Genomic DNA, 20,367 nt, shown 5'->3' on the forward strand with positions numbered 1-20,367 from the left:
TGATGGTACTGGGAGGTAGGGCCTTTGGGAGGCGATTAGGATTAGGTGAAGTCAGAGGGTAGAGACCTCATGAATGGGATTCGTGTCCTTAGAAGCGTTACTGGAGAGCTTGATTCCTCTCTCTGCTCTCTGCTTTGTGAGGACACAACGAGATGTCAGCAATCTACAACCTGGAAGAAGGTCCTCCGCAGAACCCAACCTTGTGGACACCTGATCTTGGACTTCCAGCTTCCAGATCCGTAAGATGCAAGTTTCTGTTGTTTATAAGCCACCTAGACCATGGTGTATTCTGTTAGAGCAGCCCAAATGGACTGAAAGCAGACTGCTCAGGGTCAAAAGCACACAGGCTTTGGGATGAGTCCCCTAACTCCAGCTTGTAGTACATCCCCAGATGTGCTGGACCCTGAAGGGCCCAGGGACTGAAGTGGAAGACCCAGGCTGGGGCTAGAGGCTGGTACCATGTGCTGGGTCTGCTGCCAGCTTCCCCATGTGTGGCCTTGTGTGGATCAGGAACTGCATGGAACACAAGGTCCCTGTTGGCCCTGCTGTGCTGGAGGTCAGCTGTGCAAGGAGGTCAAATGAAGACACACCAGAGTGGCAGACATTTCCTGCACCTGCTCCATGTGAGGCACTGTGTGAGCTGGGGGTAGCCCTCACCCTGAGGAGCTTGCAGTCAGGGTGGGACAATGACAGCACAATGCAATAAAGCCTTCAATGGGGAAAGTATAGGGCACCCAGGAGGCACTGAGGACAGCAATTCCTCTTTCAGGGGGAAACGGGAATGGGAATTCCTGAGCTGGATCTGGAAAGAGGGCCAGAAAATCTGGTCAGAGGCCTCTTACTACAGCTGAGACCCACCAGCTTCCTAAAACCCCAGCTATCCCTGAAGAGTGGACAGCCCAGGTGAAGAAAGCCCACTAAGGTGGCACAAAGTAGGCAGCACAGCCCTGCTCAGTCCCATTAGACAGGCAAAGCCCAGGCCTAGAGATGGCTGGTGCTGTGTCCTCCTCAGCAGAGGCCCCAAGGAGCCTAGCCCCAGCCCCAGACTTCTCTGGAATGAACTGAGGCTGCCTGTGGGCAGAGCTTGGGCAAGAGTAGTGGCCTGGGTCCTGCTGCCAAAAGCAGGGGAAGCCCCAGCCTGAGGTAGGAGCTGGCCTGCCCTCTGTGGGGCCTGAGAGCTGCAGGGCCTTTATTCTGTACACCTAACTGCTTCTTGCCCCCTCCTGGCCACTAAGTCCAGATGCCGGTAATGAGCATCTCTTGCACCACTGTGGCTCAGAGGAGGCCTCCTGGCAGCCCAGCCTTGTTCTCATTGTCCTGCTCCAGCCCAAATGCACCAGGCCCAGGCCTCAATCATGATCAATGGGCTGAGGATGTGCTGATGAGGCACTTTCATCTTTTCTCAAGGCTGGTGTTTGAACTTATCTGAGCAAGCGGCCTTCCCAAACGGGCTTGTCTTCTAAGAAGGCAGCCAATCTCCTTTCCCTTGCTTCCTAAGCAGGCTTATCCTAAGTTATTGAGGCACAAAAAAAGGAGACTTTCAAAGGCAACTCTAAATTACCGTCCTCTTCAAACTGGGGAAAAGTCTTATTAAGTCACCTGCATGTGAATCCCGGCCTATTTCTGTCTGCAGACCTTTCTTCCTTTGTGCCACATAAATGGACACATCATATGAATTTCCTTTCAACCTGGCTCCCATAGCTGTGAATATGGGCAGACAGATCCTGCTCCTTCTTTCCTGGTGGGACTGAGGAGGAGTGGGGGTGGCAGCCAGTGGGGCCCAGCATGACGGGGGGTGGCTGTGCCCTCCTCACCAGCTCCGGTGTCCTTCCCACAGGACTTAGCAGGGCTGCCTAGAGCCAGCGCTGTCCTTGGGGCAGTGGGGAGGTACTGGGCCCCTACCGGGAGGCTTTGGGACTGTGGAGCTGGCAGATGGGGCATAGCCAGCCCTTCCCAGGAGGACATCTCAGGGACCCTCAAACTCACCCAGCCCCCCACAGCCTGCTCTCTCATTTTCTGTGTCTCCGACTGCCTGTCCTCTATGACTCTCCTACCCACAAGGAGGCTCACTCCATGCCTGCCCTGCCCTCCTTGCTGAACTGGCCACGCCCTCTCCTACCTCTGGGCCTCAGCACTGCTGTTCCCACCCCAGAAAGCTCTTCCCCCAGACATCCACCAGGCTCATGCCCTCACTAGCTTCAAGTCTCCACTCAAAACACAACTTCTCAGTGAAACTTTCTTGGGCCAACCCAATGAAGACTGCACCCACCCCTGCACTCCCTAGCCCCTACCCCACCTGAATTTTTCTACACAGCTGACATGCACTACATTTTATTTGCTGGTGTTAGTTGTCCCTGGCCCCCGCTCTAAAATCTAAAGTCCACGTCTGCAGAGATGTTTGCCCTTTTGGTTTACGACACTGTCACCAGTGCCTAGAATGGCGCTTGGTATACAGAAGTGCTTAATAAATCACCATTTGATGATCTAAGGCCCTGCCTTCTGTGATCTAGTCACCAGCCTCCAGAGGGCACCACACAGGATGCCAGGACCAGGTGCCCAGGTCCCCAGAAAGAGACCCTCCCCTAGGCCTGCGGGTTGGCCAGGGTACTGCTTGGTCCAGCTTTGGCCTCAGAAGAGATGACTTCCAAGCCCGTCACCGTGTCTTTGAGCCCATCAGTCTTCTTCTGGGACAGCCCCTGTGTGAGGGTGTTTCAGCCTGTCAGGTCCGGCTGGCCTGGCCGGTGTCACTGAAATGCTCTGGGACCTCAGCTACCCTCTGCAAGCCAGTCCCAGAGGACGGATCCTTCTGTGGTGACCCCAGGGCTGCCACCCACTTCCCTCACTACATCCCTAGGCTGGTCAAGTGGGTGTTACTATACACAATAGTCTGGATGTTTGTGTCCCTCCAAAATTCATGTGTGGAAATCCCAGTTCCCAAGGTAATGGAATAATTAGGAGATAGGGGCCTGTAGGAGGTTATTATAAAAGACCCCGCAGCGCTCCCTAGCCCCTTCCACCATGTGAAGACGCAGCTGAAGTCAGCAGTCTGAACTATGGAATGGGCCTCCACCAGAAGCCACCCATATTGGCACCCTGATCTGAACGCCCAGCCTCCAGAACTGTGAGCAGTACGTTTGTGCAGTTTGCGGGCCACCCAGTCTGTGGTATTTGTTACAGCAGCCCCAGTGGACGAAGGCTCTGTGCAAGCTAGCCTGGCTGACCGGAGCCCTGGAGCTAGCGTGGCTCTCCCAGGTCCTCTCTGTGTGTCCCTGAGTGACTCCCTTCTCTCTCCTGACCTCAGAACCCCATGTGTGCCACAAAAGGGGTGGCCGGAGAACCCGAGGGCCCCTCTGTGGGCCTCACTGTCAGAGCCCCTCTGGCCATTCTGGGGAGAATCAGAAGGACCAGCTGGAGGTGCTAGGGTGTGAGTGGAGCGAGCCCGTGACCTTCCCCTGCCCACTCTCTCTCAGGCAGCACTGGGCCAGGAGGGCAGGTTGAGAGCCTGGGGTAAGGTGGAGACCTGGGACTGGGCCCAGCAGCAACAGATCAGAGGGCGGTAGTGAGGGATGCAGCCCAAGCCCTCACTTCATTGCCCCTGTTCCTGGGTCTCAAGTGAGCCACAGGGACAGTCAGCCAGACTGTGAGGATCTAAGGGCCACCAGACTCGACCCCAGCCCTCAAGGAGACTTCACACTGATCAGTTCTTCATGCTCAGCACGGGGGTGATGGGGCAGTGGCCAGGGGTCTCTCAGAGCCCACGACCCTGTGATCTCCCCTCCTCTGAGCTCAAATGTGCTGCAGAGAATCCAGGTGACCAGCTCAGCCCTGAGGCTGGCCCTGTCGCTGCCCCTGACTTCAGCACCAGCCCAGCTAAGACCTCCTACCCCAGGGGACATGCTCCCTTGGTCTGCTGGCCTCTTTGCCGAGCTGGCTGAGGGAGCGTGGCTGCCTCCCTGAGCCTGTCCCCACCGGCCTTCATCTGGAGGCCATGCAGCCTTGCCCACAGTGACACACCTCTCCAGCCTCCAGGAGACATGCTCCTCTCTGCCAGTCTGTGGACTCCCCAGGGCAGGCCAACCAGCAATTCTTGCCTATCTGGTCTGCCCAGACATGCCTCCTGAATGCAGCCCTTTTCACTGCTCCCCCTGCCTCACCTTGGTTAAGGGGTTTCTCCCCTTCTCCCCAGGATGTTTGCAGGAACTTCCTAACTGGCCTCCCTGACTCTAACCCTAAACCTTGGGCTGTATGGCCTGGGAGGATGGATTCCAGCACATGGCCATCAAAGATCTTCCTTCAAAAATCTGGTCCCATATCTCCCTCTTGGAAAACTTGCATTGCTCCAGGACCCAGATGAAGAAGGCGCTCATTCTCAGGGTGGTGCAAATGCAAAGTCGGCCTGAAAAGGCAGTGCTTCTATAAATCTTGTGCCCAGGGGGGCCATGCTGGACTTACCCTGGTCCCAGTCCTATAAGCCACCCCTGAACCCAGATGAACTCCAGACTCCTTCACTCGGCTCAAGGTACCACCACACCCCAACCCTTTTCCTGCCTTGTCTCCTACTAAGCCTCACATGCCTCTGCACCTCACTACACGAAAGCACCTGGGTTAGTCCCCTCAAGGCTCTCCCACTTCTGGATTTCTGCACATTCCTAATGTACCTTCTCCCTTCCTAGGTCTGTCTGCCTCTTGTCCTTCCTGACACCTTTTCCAGGTAAGCCTCCTTTGTCCAGGGTACCTGGGGGCTCTGCTCCCCAGTTCCCCAGGGGAGGAGCACACAGCACAACCACGTTGTACCACACCAGCCCATCTGTACGTCCCCCTCTCTCAATGGGCTGCGGCATCTTTGAGGGCCAGAACCATTTCTGGCTTCTCTCCCCTTCCAGCCCAGGGCCTGGCCAGTGCAAGCTTCCAGCAGGTGCTGGATGAATGAAGGACAGCCCCCAAGTGCACCAAGGAATGGGCTGTTAGCCCAGCACCACGCAGGCCTGCCGAGAAACCCCATTCATCTGCTTGCTGGGGGGAAGCAGACAGACAGATGGAAGCAAGCGAGGGCTAGGAATTCTTTGGGGGAAAGAAGCTCATTTCCAAATGGTAGGCATATAGGCCATGGGAAGACAAAAAAATTTCTCAAACTTAAACCAAAGGAGGGGTTTAGGGAGCGGTGGGGCTCCAAGGGATTTATTAATGCACGCCTCCGAGTGATTCTTCCTCCTGCAATCCAGGCACTGGGTTAGCACTGACGTCCAAATTATATTTAATTGGACAATTATTCAAACTGAAAAACCTGCACAGAAAACGAAGGCGGTCCTTAATAAACACCTTGTCTCCTCAGCCCCAAACAGGCAAGTCGTTTACTGACCCAAGAGGCACAATTTTGTCTTTGGTAAATTTATTTTGAAGTAATTGCCGACTCCGGGAGTAACCATTTTTCAAAGGGAAACTTGGCTCTAGCCAGCAGAATAATAAATTGTTCCCTGACCCGGGTGAAGCCTGGTCCCATTAGAAAGATGTGCGCTCAAAGGGCGGAGGGTGGCGCGGGGAGGGCTGGCTCTGCATGTGCGCAGCACTTTTACCTTGGCCTGTGGCTGGTGGGAGCCTCTTAGGATCAGGTTGCAGACATCAGGACCAGCCAGACTCATTCTACAGGCGTGGCTGCCAGGGCTGGGGCAGAGCTGCTACCTGGCCACGGAGGCCACAGTCAGGAGGGAAGGCCATAGCTTCTGCAGCCACCCTGGGGCCATGTGGGTCCTGGAACCAAGCCCCTTCCCTGCAATGCCAACACCCCGTCCCTCCACTGGGACAAACCATACTGCCATTCTCCCCCGGGCCCGCTGGCCCCTGACTGCCTGCCACCTTCTTGCTGCTTCTGCGGGGTTGGGTGAGCTGGGCCACAGGGCCTGTGCCTCTCACACAGAAGGCACATGTGCACAGACCCACTTTACTGAGCAGCTGAGGGCCTTGGGGAACCTGTTTTAATGAATAGAATGAATAGAAGTGCATTTATAAATAGCATATCCATATGCAAATGATACCTCCTACAGTCTGGAAATGTCTCTGATCGTTTCAAGGAACACAGTTTATAAAAAACTGGGGTGTTTCTTCAGGAGAGAAATGAAAGGACTTCCTTATTTGCAAAGGGATTCCAACTTAGTTTCCTTGAAGAACAAGGTCCCTTCCTTCCATCAGTGTGTAGCATACCTCCATGCCTCCAGATCTATGTTTGGCCTAACGTGGTCTCTGCCAGGGGTCTTTGCTTTTTGTTTCTGATGCATCTGAGCACTACAACAGTGCCTGCCATGAGATAGTCTCAACAGTTTACAGAGATGGGCTCCAGGAGAAGCCATCCTCCTCACCCCTCCTCAGTTGCATCTTATAACCTTTCTTCAGACCTTGAATGGAATAAAGCTTATAGGACACATCAGAGCTGGAAGGACTGTCCAGTGAGATCGCATACCCTCCTGCCTTTTATTCCAATTGGGGAAACCAGCCCTGAGAGACTAGGGAACTTGCAGATACAAAGCAGCTCATGGGGAAGCCTGGGGCTCCAGCTGGCAGAGTCCCCACCTCTTCTCCAGTCCAGGTTGCCTCCCAACATGAACCTGGCCCCCATCTGAGTGGTAACACATTGAAAAGAGCCCTAGCAGTGCGCAGGTCCTCTGAGAGCACCTTTGACTATACAGGTCCACTTTCCAGGGAAACTGAGGTTCACAAAGTGACGCCCCAGGTAATACTTTGAGGGGGCTCTTTCCCAGACCCTTCAGCATCAATATGTAGCTTAGGAGTTAGGGCCAGGCACCCCATCGCCTCCTCTGTTCCTTGTTGGGGTCACAGGGCTTGGGCTTCTGTATCTAGCAAGGCTACCTTGTTAGAGGACAAGGACCCCACAGGGCTGGGTTCTAATTCCTGGGCCATCCTACTGACCCCTCCCACCGAGGTGGCCCCTGGGACAGCTAGGAGGCCTCTCCCACACCACTCCCTCTGCTTCCCTGAAACCTTTTTTCGCTCCTGCCTCTGGGCTTCCAGATCAACTCCTCCACATGCCCGGGGTCACATGGTACACATTGGCTCTTCAGGATTTTGTGACTGTGGCCTCACCTTCTGCTTAATGGGAGAAGAAACAATAAATTATTGATCAATAATAGCCTGAGGGCAACAGCTGGAAGAGCTGGAGGCATTTAGCCTAGAGAAGACCGGATTCAAGGAGAATGTGTCCAGAGAGGGACTATGTCCAAACTGGCAAGCAGTTTGGCTTCTGGGGGTTAAATCAGGCTAAGAGAGTGAGGTGAGTCCTGAAGGTAAACCCAACTGTCACCCCTGCCCCTCTTTTAACCAACTATGTGGCTTCTGAAAGTTGCACCCCACCTCTCACACTGTTTCCTTACCTGGAAAATGGAATGATAATAGAGCCTAAATCATTAAGTTATATGACCATGGAAACATGTTTTGAGCACTTGCTATGTCCCAAGCACTATTCTAAAGACTTCACATTGACTCGTTCATTCGATCTACACAAAAAAAACCTGTAAAGTAGATAGTATTTCCCCGATTTACAGATCAGAGAAACAAGACACTAGTCTCTGGGGAACTGGGATTGTCTGAAATCCTGTGCCCCGATGCCCTGGTGCACCTGCTCACCTTCTCCCTGCCCTGCCCTCTGCCTGCTTTCTACAGGCTTCTCCTGGGAGCACCTCCTTAATAAGCCACTTGCACACACATCCCCATCTTGGGTGCTGCTGCCAAGGGCCCCATTGAAACAACACAGGCCCTGCTGGGTTGTAAGTGTGCACAGGTAAGGCTAAGAGTACCAGCTATTTATTGTGTACCTACTGTATGAGTGGCATCTCACATGCCTTGTCTCACTTAATTCTCAGAAACGAACTGCTGGATAGTACACATTATTATTTCCTTTTTACAGATGAGGAAACTGAGGCTTAGAGCAGTCACGTGACTCACCAAAGACCCTCCAGCTAGTAAGTGTAGAGCAGGATTTGCTTTCAGGGCTGTGGGACTCAGTAGCCTGTGCCCGCATGCCCACCCCACCCTAGGGTGCTCACTGGGTGAATCCAGCCCTCCCATAGCAAGAGGCAGGGAGGCAGTGTGAGGGAAGAACAAGACCCTTTTTGGGAAATCATGGAAAAGCAAAACAGAAAGAGCTCCAAGTGGGGATATGGCAGAGAGGCAGGGCCCAAGCAGCTTGTGGGATTGGGAAAAGGCTGGGCTGAACTGCCCCATGGGTACGTGCCATAGTGACACAGACACAGCAGGGAAGCTCAAGGGTTACAGCTCACATCCCACTGTTCCCTTGCAGGGACTGTGGTCTGCCCCTACCATCTCCTGGTCACAGCCACCTCATCCTGTACCATAAGACTCCCAGCATGGCCTCAGCCTTCAGGAAGGCAGGGACAGGCCCGTGGGGGGTACCCCCAGAGCAGGAAGGGTCTGCTTAGAGAGCTTAGAGACACAGCCCCCACAGGACAAGTTTTGATCTGAACTGGGGGAGGGATTGTCCTGATCCAGCCCCTGGTGAGGGAGCTGGGGGACAGCACAGGCCTTAGCTGGATAGGGGGACTGGGAGGGGAGGGTGAAGACAGGAGTGGCCACGCTGGGACCTGTCACAGAGCAGCCTTTGCCTAAGTCCTGGGAGGCCACAGGAGCAGCCTTCAGTCAAGTGCAGCCAACACAGGAGTTCAAAGGTCCAGAACCGAGCTTCCACCTATGCAGGGGACAGGATTTGAAGCTTGGTGGCAGGTGTGGGCCGGTGGCCATGGCTGTGCACAGGGAACGGGAGAGAAGAGGGAACCCCAGGCGTCTCTGTCCTCAGGAGACGGCCCTGCTCTGCCCCCACCGGCAGTAACACAAGTGACTGGGACCTTCACTTTCCAGGCGCCCCACAGGTCACCAGCCCCCAGCACCCCTTGCCTCAGGAAACCGTGGGGCCAGGAGAGGGCCCCAGGGCAAGGGCAGGGGAGAGGAAGCACAGAACACTGGGCTGGAAGCAGGAGAAGGAAGCTCTTATCCCCATGGGGGAGCAGGAGGGCCTGGGGGTGACATGCCTGGTCTTATCCTCCACCTGGGCCCCTAGATAGGATGATGAATAAACAAGTATCCCCCAGATGAGGAGCCCCCACACCCTGATATGCACATAACCCTAATCATACCCTCATCCAGGACAAATACCTTCCCCCTGAACCCAAAGTCCAGTTCTATTCCCTGACCCCTCTCCTAAACTCAGATGGGAGCCTCACTTGACCCTTGCCCTGAACCCAGCCTTACCTCTAACCTCCCTTGACTGACCCCAGGTCCCTCCATAAATCTCAACTCTCAGCCTGCCCCTACCTTTCACAGTCTCTGCGCTCCTGCCACCTAGGTCCTGACTCAGCTTCATGCTTATCTTGGCCCACATGTGCCCAATGCCATGGCTTTGTTACTTCACAAAGACCATACTGGGCACCCAATGGCCACCAGCCTATGGCCCAGCTCTGAGGGCCACAGAGGACCCCTAAGGGCAGCAGCCGGGACTCTGACTGGTTTTGGCCATCCCTGCAAGGTGACAGATGAGCTCTGGTGTTATCAGCACCTCGGAAGGGATTCCCCAATTTCCCCATCTGTCACTTCACCATAATTTCTAAAGCACAGTAGGCTGATTCCATTTCTCAACACATTTGACTGTGTGCCTGCCCTGGACGGCTTCCTCGGGCCCAGGACCTGGGAGGGACGACCAGGGCAGGGACTGTTCTCCAGACACTGCCCGGCAGTGGTGCCAGCAGTCGCACACTCTCCTGGCCTCCTAGGTGGACACCACACTGCTGCACCCAGCCTGCCCAGCGTCCGTGCACCTGGCTCGCCTGAGGGCCTCCCTAGAGCCAGGAGGAGGCAGGTAAGGCACTTGGCAGGCACTCCCTGCCAAGCTGTGCTTCAGCACATGATGGAAATCCCAAGATCCTCAGGGTAACACAGCAGGGCCTGTTGTGGCCTCTCTCCCATCACTGTTGTCATTTGCAACTGTCCCAACAGACTGAACATGAGCTGCCCCCATGGTCATCACAGGACCCTGTGGGCAGCAAGCAACGCTGGTGGGTGGCAGCTGCACGACTCCTTGTAGAGCTGGACACTGCGGACAGGAGCTCGGGAAGAAGCCTGCAGGCAGCCAGAAGGAGGGATCCTGTGGCTGGAGCCTGGTAGGATCACCCCCCAGAGCTCCAGGCAGCCAGAAGGAGGGATCCTGTGGCTGGAGCCTGGTAGGATCACCCCCCAGAGCTCCAGGGTCTCGGGGCAGAGCCCTAAGAGGAGGAAAAGGGTTTCCTGTCCTGGGACCTCGGCCTCTGGGGTCATCTGGCGGGGCAGCCCCGGCCCACAGCCTCAGGACAGGCTCTCCCAGGGCCTGTGCCTGGGAGACCAGGTGCTCCAGCCTGGCACCATGAGAGTAAAGTAGGGCGCTGATGCGAAGGTTTCATCTCAATATGAGAAACGACTTTCTGACCATCACAGCATCCAATTTAAAAGAAAATCTAAAAGGGGACATCACATCAACTCTGGGGTTGTTTGTGGGCTTTGAAGACTGCCTGTAAAACCTCCTCAGTAATTAAGTAGAATGGCTCCATTTTGCCACATAAGTATGGTTATTGCTCCTGGGTGGCTGCAATTAATATAAAAGCAGCTTAAGGAAGCCATCATCAAGGCATAATGAGTTTTAAATATTAATTAATATGTTAATAACCATTCTAGGCTGAGGGTGAGGTTGCAGTGCTTTAAAGATGATTTCTGCCAGGGACCCAGACCCAGGAATGCCTGCGCCCTGCTGGGCACAGCCCCACTTCCTGGTGGGGCCCTGTGGGAACAGGAACAGAATAAAAATCAGAGCCCTGTTTTACAGTAGCTGCATGGTGCCCAACACCCCAGGGCAGTGCTCTGAGAGACTGGACCACAGCACGTGGGGCACGGCGCCTGCTGCGAGGTCTTCCGTGGGGCCTATCATGTCCCCAGATCTAAGGAGGGCCTGAGGAGACAGATGAGCCCAAGGAGAGGTTCTGAGACCTGATGAGTGAGGAGAGGTGACCCAGGTGGCTATGGGGCTCAGGGCTCATGCCCTGCCTGAGTCAGCGAGATGCCAGCAACTCCAAGCAGGCTGACAGAGCCCTCCTTTAGAAGGAGCTGAAAAGGTTTGGCATGGGAAGGGGATGGAGCACCTCCTTCCCTACAGTCACCCAGTTGTTCTCTCTTGACTTTCTGGTCTGCCTCGTTAGGGTGTTGCTTCCTCTCATGGGGTACAATCGGCAGCCCATCAATACAATTCTGTTCCTAGCTGGCCAAGGCCCCTCCACCAATACCCACTGGAGACCTGCAGGCCCCAGAAGCCTCTGAATAGGCTAGACCAGGATGTTTACTGGTTACTCCAAGGGCATCCTACACACGTAGGCCAAAAATTCACCTCCCTTCTATTTCCCCACCTTAAGTTATAACCGGCCCCATTGTCCCAGCTAGTTGACCAAGGGGCATACGAGGAACCCCACAGACAGCATATGCTGCAGAAGCCTAAGCAGCAGTAGGAAAATGTCCCTAAGCCTGAAAAAAGAAATCCCCCATTCTTCTCCCATCATTAAGTTCTTAGAGAGAAATTAATGCCCAAAATGAAATCCTTTTCTGTATGTTTTCTCTGTTCTCCATTGTTTTTCAGCTGTCTCAGAGAAAGGGCCTGCAGTCTTTACCTTAACCCTTGTATCCTGAACCACGTTCCTCTGGAGTGGTTTTCAAAGTTATAGGCAGCTAATTTGGACTCTCTCATCTATACCATTTTCTCTAAAACTGCAAATAAAACATCAGCCACAGCCCCAAATCCAGGACATTTGGAACCAAATGTGGTCCCTTTAGTAATAAATAACATTCCCCAAAGAAGTGAGGCCCTGACATGTCTTTGGCAGCTATGGATCACAGCCTGGTGTAGGAGTAGGAGCCCTAGGCTGGGAGCAAGAGGGCAAAGGTCAGGTTTCAAGTCACCTCTGACCTGGGTCACCTTAAGCAATCAGGTGTCGGCCTCAGTTGTCCCCTTCTGCAGAATGGGAATGGCAGTCCAGCCCTGCCTGCTTCCCAAAGCTGCAGGGATAAACGAAGCAGCAGCACTGTATACACTGGGCTGGGATGCCAAGATGAAAGAGCTATGTAACCGTATCCCCTCCTCCCTTCCTTGCCCTTCCTCCATGTGGATCAGCTCCAAGGATAAGGTGGCATTGGTCAGGAAAAACCCCTGGTCATCCCCAGACTTTTCTTCCCCTGCTCCTACTTCCACTCTCATCCTCAGGCCTCACTTCCCTACCTAACTCACCCTACCCCTGCTTCCCCAAATAGAACATTCTGAGGCACAGGTCAAAGGGAACTTACACGTCAGCATCTGAACTAGGCACGGAGTATATGCTCAGAGGCCTCACATCCAGCCTGTCTGCAGGGGGTGGGGGAGGGGGATGAAGAAAGCCCGGATGCTGTGAACATGGGCCTGATGGTCTCAAACTTGCGGGGACAAAGGGCTGAGCCCCTTCTGGAGGAACAACAGCTGGGCTCCTGGAAGCAGGGGAGCACAGCCGAGAGCCTGCACCCACCCCATCCCCACCTCGTGTCAGTTGGGCCCTGATTAGCAGGGAGGGGGTCAGGTGGGCTGCTGGCTGGGCTCTGGCCCCTCCGTGGCAGCCTCGCTTCCCTAATTGGAAGCCAAGCCTGGCAGGGCTGGGCACAGGCTTCACACAGAGAGAGGAGAGAGCCAGGCACAGTCTGCATGCTTCTGTTTCTGATCTCTTCTTGCAAGAAAATGAGCAAAGCTGCTGTGAGCTGCCCAGGCTCTGGGAGGAGGGGATCGGCAGATTTAGCAGTAGCTGTCACCTGTGAGTTACAGCTTCTGATGCTTGAATGGGGGCTATAGGGGCAGGTGCAACCATAGGGCTCCTATAGGACAGCTATGGATCACACACACCCTTTCTACCCACACCCACCAGGCAGGTATTCAATGCTCTGAGTCCCTGAAGAGTGGTGAGGAGAAGATCCCTGAAGCTCTGAGACTCCAAGATCTACTCTGAGCAATGCAGGCCACTCACATTCAGTTATGGGGTGACTGATAAAAGCAGAGTTAATACTCACATTTGAGTACTGAACATGGGAATGTGGCCTGAATGACAGAGGAACCCAGTTTGTAATTTTGGTTTGGTTCATTTAAATAGCCACATGGGGTTAGTGGCTACAGTATTGAACAGTGCAGATTTAGACAGAAGTGAGGAAATTATTGCCCAGTACGTCTCTGAGAGGACAGGGGGAATGACGTAACTGTTCCCTGGCCCTGTCCACTCCACCTACCGAAACAAGGCTCTCCGCGCTCTGCACGTCCAGTCTGGCTGTCTGCCCCAGGAGCCTAGGGCCCCGCTGGCCTGGGCCTCCATGAGTACTCAAGGATTGAGGTTAGGAGTATCGCCTTTGGGGCCAGACGGACTGGAGTTCAAATCCATCCCTGCTCTGCCACTTACCAACAAGCCACCAAGCTTTTCTGAGTCTCCATTTCCTCACCTGTAAAATGGGGGATGATAAATAATAATAACATCCCTTGAAGATTGCTGTGAGGATTGAATCAGTTACTACACGTGAAGTGCTCGACACATAGCATTGTGTTGAGGGCAGTAAGCAGCAGCAAGATGTAGAGGGAAGTACAGACAGCTGGCTTCTGGGAGAGACTACAGGCTTTGAAAATGCAGCTCGAGTCCGGAGCTTCTCCTGGAGTAAGAGAAAAAGGCCAACAGGACAGAAACCAAATACTGCTCCACCCAGTAATGGGGAGGGAGGCAGTACCCCTTGCTAACTGAGGAAATTTTTTTTTTTTTTTTCAGAATATGGGTCAGACCTGACAGCTGCTGCAAGCTGGGTGGGGACTCCAGGAGCCCTGCACATGCTCAGCAGGACCTGTCAGTGGTCACCGGAACAGTCAGGCACAGCTCACCACAGTGCAAACACACAGGACAGTCCACATGAAAGCTCCCAAGGCCACTGTTGACCACGAGCCTGGCGCTCTTCCTGCCCACAGCTATTCCGGGACCCGGTGGCATGGATCTTAAAAGAGAGGGACCCTGGGAGGGTGGAGAAGTGGGGGGCCCTCCGAAATGAATGACTGGTGGAGGATGCTACCCTGGGCAAGACAGACTCAGGGCTTGGCACTCTTTCCCGCTGCTAGTAGCAAGGATTTCCAGAGAGGGGTTGGGATTTCAGAAAGGTGTGCAGGAGACCCGTGGTGGGGCAGTGGGCCTGGTACCTGGGGAAGGCAGAGGAAGAGGAGAGAGCACCCAGGAGACCATGCCTCCTATAGGGCCTGAGGCCAGGGGTGACATGCTGGCTAAGCCTCCCTACCCTGAAGCATAATTCCTGTCCCTCTGTGGCCCAGGTATCTAGGGAGCCCAAAGCGCCCCATCTCTGATGGCTCTGGGAAGGAGCAATATCAGCTGCCAGATGGCTGGACCAGGACTCGCTGTTCTGATATCCAAGACCCCTGGGGAAGCTGAGAGCACCCACCACCAGCCTGCCACGCCAGCGGGGCACTCTGGAGAGACGGAAGCCTGACCCCAAGGCGACCCCAGGTGCGGGAAGTGGTCCCTGGAGGGGGAGTGGGTGCCCACACAGCTGGACTATACTGAACAGAGTATGTTGTTGGGGCCTGGAGTTGGGGGCCTGCCGTGGCTCCCTCCTCCCTCCCCCACTGCCCCACTGCCCTGCCTCCTCCTCTGAGCAGGGCTGTCATCAGACTCATTGGCTCCCAAGTTCTGAAATGAACTCTGCTCCAAGTAATTACAGCTCTTCAAGTTCCCGTCCTCTGTTTAAAGAATTCGTCCTCTGGCCCTCAATGGCCCATCAGCTCCCTAATTAGCAGCGCAGCACGATTACACATTCTCCGCAGCTCGCTGGGTCCAGCCCCCTAATGAGTGTTTGTGGACAGCTGGGAGCCAGGCCTGCCTCTGCGGCCCCGCCGAGCCAGGAGTCAGGGCCCAGGAGTGCGAGCTGTCAGCTCTGTGATGGGACTGGAGCTGGTTGCCGCTCTGCGGGCCTCCAGGAGGAAAGGCCTTGAAATATAAATGAAGATGAATATTCATATTTGGTTCAATAAGTGCCAACTATTAATATACATGTCTGTCGGGAAAGGAGGCTGTGTGGAGCCAATTCTGCTGGGCATAACTGGACTCCTAATTCACAGCCTTGAGCTCCAGGCCTGGAACAGCCAGAACCTGGGCTCCGAACCATGGGAGAGGGAGGAGCCGGCTGGCCCGCAGGAAGGCCCTGCACGCCCAGGTGCTTCTGCCCTGAGACCCATCTTCACTAGGAGTGGTCAGGGAGAGAAGAGGGGCTGCAATCCCCTCCAGGGATCCCACAGGAATTACACGGAACTGCCTCCTTCAGGTGGACCCCGGAGCCACATTTGCACGTGCACACTGCTCCTAGGTGGGGCTGTCAGCTCAGAGGGCTCACGCCTAGTCTGTAACCAGATTCCACACCAGGAAATGTCCAGAGATGCCTGGAATTGAAACCAGAAAATAGTAGAGGTTCAGCCCAGCATAGCTGCTGTCTACACTAAAGCCTGGCTTCTTAGGGCCCAGCCTACTTGGTCAGAGGGGCTCTGGCCTCCAACCCACCCAGGCCTGATGTCACTGAGCCTCTCTCCCCAGCCCTCTCTTGCTCCCCTAAAACTCCATCCAAATGTCTTCCAATGTGACACAGCTGCCACCAGGGCTTCTCCAAACCCTAAAATTCATGGACAGCCGGCAAGTGGCTGCACAGCCATCTGACCATTGCCCTGTCCTGCTATGCACCCTCATCTCAGAAACAATGGGGAAGAAGACATCAGGGTTTGGGGACTAGGAGGAGGCACAGCCCAGGAGGAGGGCCTCTCTGAACCCCAGGAATGAGTCCACACCCAGCGCAGCTGTTTAGACCCACTTTGAGCCAACAGCCTAGTCTTGCCTCCAGCACACTGGTGGGTGGGGACACCAGGCAGCCTCCAGCGCTGCCCCCAATCTTCTCTAGCCAGGATCAGGGTCTCAGGTCTGCCCTCCAGCCAAGGTCCAAATCTGTCAGGATTCAAAGATCTCCTGTGTGGTTGGGAAGTGGATGCTTGGCATGCTGACCCGAGTGTCTGAGAGGTACTGCTAAGGACCACCTGCAGGTGGGAGGGTGGACTTCCAGCTTGTCCAGGTGTGCTTCTGCCAGGGCAATGACCAGGAGCAGGCTGGAATGGGGAGGGGGAGGCAGGAGCTGTGACAAGGTCCTGGGGCAGGCCTCTAGAAGACTTGGTGTGATCTGGGCCTAGAGAGTTGTATCCTCTCAACAACGTGTGAGGGAGGTGCTGTTATCTCCATTTTGCAGATGAGAAGGTGGAGGCCCTGAGAGGTTAACTAGAGGGAAGAGAGAGGAAAGAGGAAGCCTGAGCACAAACAAAGCCATTCACCAGTCTGATATCCCAAGGTCTGCAAAACGGCAGTGCCACGTGGGGCCGGTGGGAAAGGGGTGGCCTCCTGTCACAGGCAGTGAGTGGGACTGTAAATGAGTTTTCCACTCTTTCTTTTCTTCCTCTTCCCTCCCTTCCCTTTAAGAACAATTTTGTCCCAAAGCCATTAGATGAAACCATGCAAGGTCAGTGTCTGCACTAGAGGCTGGGGGTAGCCACAGTGGCCCAGAGCAGGGCATGGCGTTGGAGCCTGAGTGACAGAGCAGGACTCCCACAGGGAGGGTGGTCCCCAACAGTGGGTCAGCCACAGACAGGGTGAAGAACCTCCCGTGGGAGAGCGGTACAGCAGGAGGAGTCTGATTACATACCAGGGGGCTGATTGAACACAAATATATTGAGTCTAAAGTGATCCAATTTCACACTGTGTGTGGATGGGGGGAGTTACAAATAAGGAAAGAGAGAAACTAGAATGAACCCTGGGCTAGAACTGGAAGTATCAGCGCAAACACAGTTTTCAGTAGATAGATAGATAGATACATACATACATAGAGTAAACACATAGATATAAATATGTCTGCTGATCTATATTCACATATTCCTTAGCTCAGTCCACAGAGAGGGACTGGGACAGTGACCCACCAACAGCACAGAGAATACTCTGCACCCAGACCTTGAGTTCTTAATATAATTATCCATTAAGATGAACCAGGACTTCTTGGAGAAGTGGCTAAACCCAGGGCTGAGGCAGGACGGTACAAGATGGACCCAGGACATCTTAGTGTGCCAAAGCAAGTGTGCGCTCCGGTAAGGATGGGGACCATCAAAAGGAAACAGAAGCCGCTTGAAGGGGCTCCCACTGGCCAGATCTGGGGCAGTATGAACATCAAAATAAATAATGATAGTAGCAGTTTTATAACCCATTGAATAAAATAGGAAACCATGAATCTGTACTGACATAAATGAATAAATTAAAAATTTAATGAGGAACAGGATATTTACTTAGTCTCAAAGTACCTTCCCACATAGTTATTAATTACAAAGTGAGAGCGAATAATTTTACGGCGGAGAAGGCTGGCAGACACCATCTTAATCAAGTGATCAAAGTGAATGAACATTAGTAATGGAACAAATCAAAATAGTGCACCACCTGATTGGATGCGAGAAGAGCCCTATGTCACTTCCATCGTATTTTTGCCTAAAATGCATAGCATGAACTGAACCTCGAGAAATATTACACAAAACCAAATTGAAGGACATTCTACCAAATAATTGACCAATAGTCTCAAAAGGGGCAAGGTGGAGAGAGGCTGAGGAAGTGCTTGATCTTGGAAGAGATGAAATAAGTATGACAAATAAATGAGACACATGATCCAAAAACCTGCATCCTTTTGCTATAAAGAACATCACTGGGGTGACTGGTGGAACCTGCGTGGGGCCTAAAGACTAAATGGTGGTTTCAGGTCAGTGTTAATTTGCTGGTTTTGCAGGCTGTGTGGTAGTTACATAGGAGAACGTCCCTCTTTGTAGGAAATTCACACTAACTCATAGAGGTGTGTGATGGGGTATTATGCAGGCCACTTATTTTCAAATAGTTCAGGGAAAAAGACAGTTATGTATACCGTACTTGCCACTTTTCTGGAAACTTGAAGTTATTTCGAAATTAAAAAAAAAAATTTCTTTAAGGGTTAGGGAGAGGTCCTGGGATGGGCTGAGGCCCAAAGCTGGGAAAAACAAGAGCTTAGCCACCCATGTTCTAGGGGAGATTCTGGACGCTCCAGGTGAGCTGACCAGAGGGGGCCCAAGCTGGCCTGGGCCCCTTATCCAGTCTCTTGCCTCCAGCTGGTAAGAGAGAAGCCAGACACCAAAGAAAGATTTGGGATCCAGGGTTTCTCTGGAGAGATCACATACTGCTGCTCATCTCCTCTCCCTTCTGAGTGGGGCAGGGGCTGCCAGGATAGCAGAGAGGCTCTGGAGGGAACACGGCCCATGTCCCTGAGCTGGGGAGCAGGTGCCTGACATCTTCCTCAGACTTTGAAGGCCGGGAGCCAGCAGGAGCTGGCTGTGCTGCAGAGAAGAGAACCAAACACTCCAGGGGTGTCTACTCGGGCAGAGCTTGGGTGGGCAAAAGTGAGGATGCCCCTAGGAGTAAGAGAAAGGCCACAGGGCCCAGCCTTCCTGGGGAAATACTGCCCAGGATGCTTCCTAACAGGGCATGTGATTTCAGGGGGTGACTCCCCAAGGAAAGGCGAGCAGAAGTCCAGAGTGATTCTAGGGACCCCGTGAGCTGACCTGAGCACCTGAGGCTCAGGCCGGGCAAAGCAAGCACTCGCTCAGCACCAGTCTCAGCCTCCAGGCCTCACCTCTGCACAGGGCCTCTTGTTTCAGCCTGTTCCTGGCTGCTGCTCTGATAAAGGTGTTTCTATAGTCAACTATTGCTGCGACCTCACGCATAGCAAACTACTCTGGTACCCCATGGCTTTCAGCAACATTTCCCTTCTCACTCCCAGGTCTGCAGGTAGGGAGGGTGGCCACCTCAGGATGCAGGCTGGCTGCATTGGCTGCAGGTTTTTGTTGGTGTTAGGCCCACTCCTTGGGCCAGCAGAAGGCCAAAAGCTCCCAGAGCCTGCACTTCTCACACCATCAAAGGAGACAGCGGCTGAGCAGAAACACAATGTCTTGTCCTAATACCTGCCACTTCCATTGCCCAAACAAGTCACAAAATGTATTAGTCTGCTCTGTAACAAAGGACCGTAAGTTTAGCGACTTACCCACTTAACAGCTCACAGTCTGCAGGTCTGGCATGGCGTGATGGGTTCTCTGCTCAAGCTGAAATCAAGGTGTTGGCTCACTGTTCTCATCTACCGCTCAGGATCCTCTTCCAAGCTCATTTCTACTATTACAGGATCATTCTTGCACCCACAGTACTGAAGTCCCAATTCCTTGCTGGCTGTCAGCCAGGGTTACTCTTAGCTCTGGAGGCTTCTCCTGGTCCTCACTATGTGGCCTCTTCCATCCTGAGGCTGGCAGTGGTAAACAAATCCTTCCAGTGCTTTGACTCTTTCTGACTTCCCTTTCTGCTGCTAACTAAAGAAATTGCTCTTTCTGACTTCCCTTTCTGCTGCTAACTAAAGAAATTGCTCTGCTTTTAAAGGGCTTGGCTGACTGGGTCAGTCCCACCTGGACAACTGCTGCATTTTTAAGATCAGCTGACTTGGGACTTTGATTACACCTGCAAATTCCCTTCACAGCAGTACCCAGATTAGCGTTTCACTGAGTAACTAGGTGACAAGAATTTTGGGGTGGGGGGCAGAGGCATCTTCAGAATTCTGCTTACCACACATGGCCAAGCTCAACATGGCTGGAAAAATTCGCACCTCCCCAGAGAGAGGGGAACAAAAAGTCCCTAAACTATTGTCCTATCTATCACAGTGATCCTGGAAAACCTCAAAACCCAATCCTCTCTTCACCAGTCTTCAGCAGTATCTGGCAGGGTTTGAGAGGAGGGGAGGCCCCAGGCCTCTGCCCAGGATGCTCCATCACTGTCCTCTGCCCGGGAAAGCCTGGAGTCTGAGCCCCTCCCAGGCCCAGGGACCCTCTTGAACTCCCTTCCTTTGGCTCCTGTCCTGTCTCACTGTGGGGGTTGTCCAGCTTTCACTGCACCCCACAGCTAGCCCCTCCTGGGAAGCCACCAGCCCAGTGCTGACCAGGCCCCTCCCTGCCCTCAGATCCCCATGACACTCCCCTGACTCTGGGACACAGGCTGAGATCCAGCCCTTCCTGCTGGACCCCGCTGTCTGCCCACTGTCCAGCCTCTGCTCCCTGCCCTGCCCTACACCCTCTTATCCCTGCTCCCCTGCACCAGGCTCATGCCCTCCTCATCAGACTGGCGCCTCCTACCGGTGAGCCCC

General features: G+C 53.9%; 1 protein-coding gene across 1 annotated transcript in view; it reads right to left on the minus strand.

Annotated features, from left to right (window-relative positions):
• Positions 1–19,382, minus strand: part of LMO1 (LIM domain only 1) — a 124,208-nt gene extending 104,826 nt beyond the window's left edge. The window contains exon 1 of the mRNA XM_073216122.1: positions 19,228–19,382. The gene's annotated coding sequence lies outside the window, so the exon portion shown is untranslated. The remainder of the gene's footprint in view (positions 1–19,227) is intronic.
• Between the last annotated feature and the right edge of the window lie 985 nt (positions 19,383–20,367).

The sequence above is a fragment of the Manis javanica genome, chromosome 11 (assembly GCF_040802235.1).
Source record: "Manis javanica isolate MJ-LG chromosome 11, MJ_LKY, whole genome shotgun sequence".
In the NCBI taxonomy this organism is placed as follows: Eukaryota; Metazoa; Chordata; class Mammalia; order Pholidota; family Manidae; genus Manis; species Manis javanica.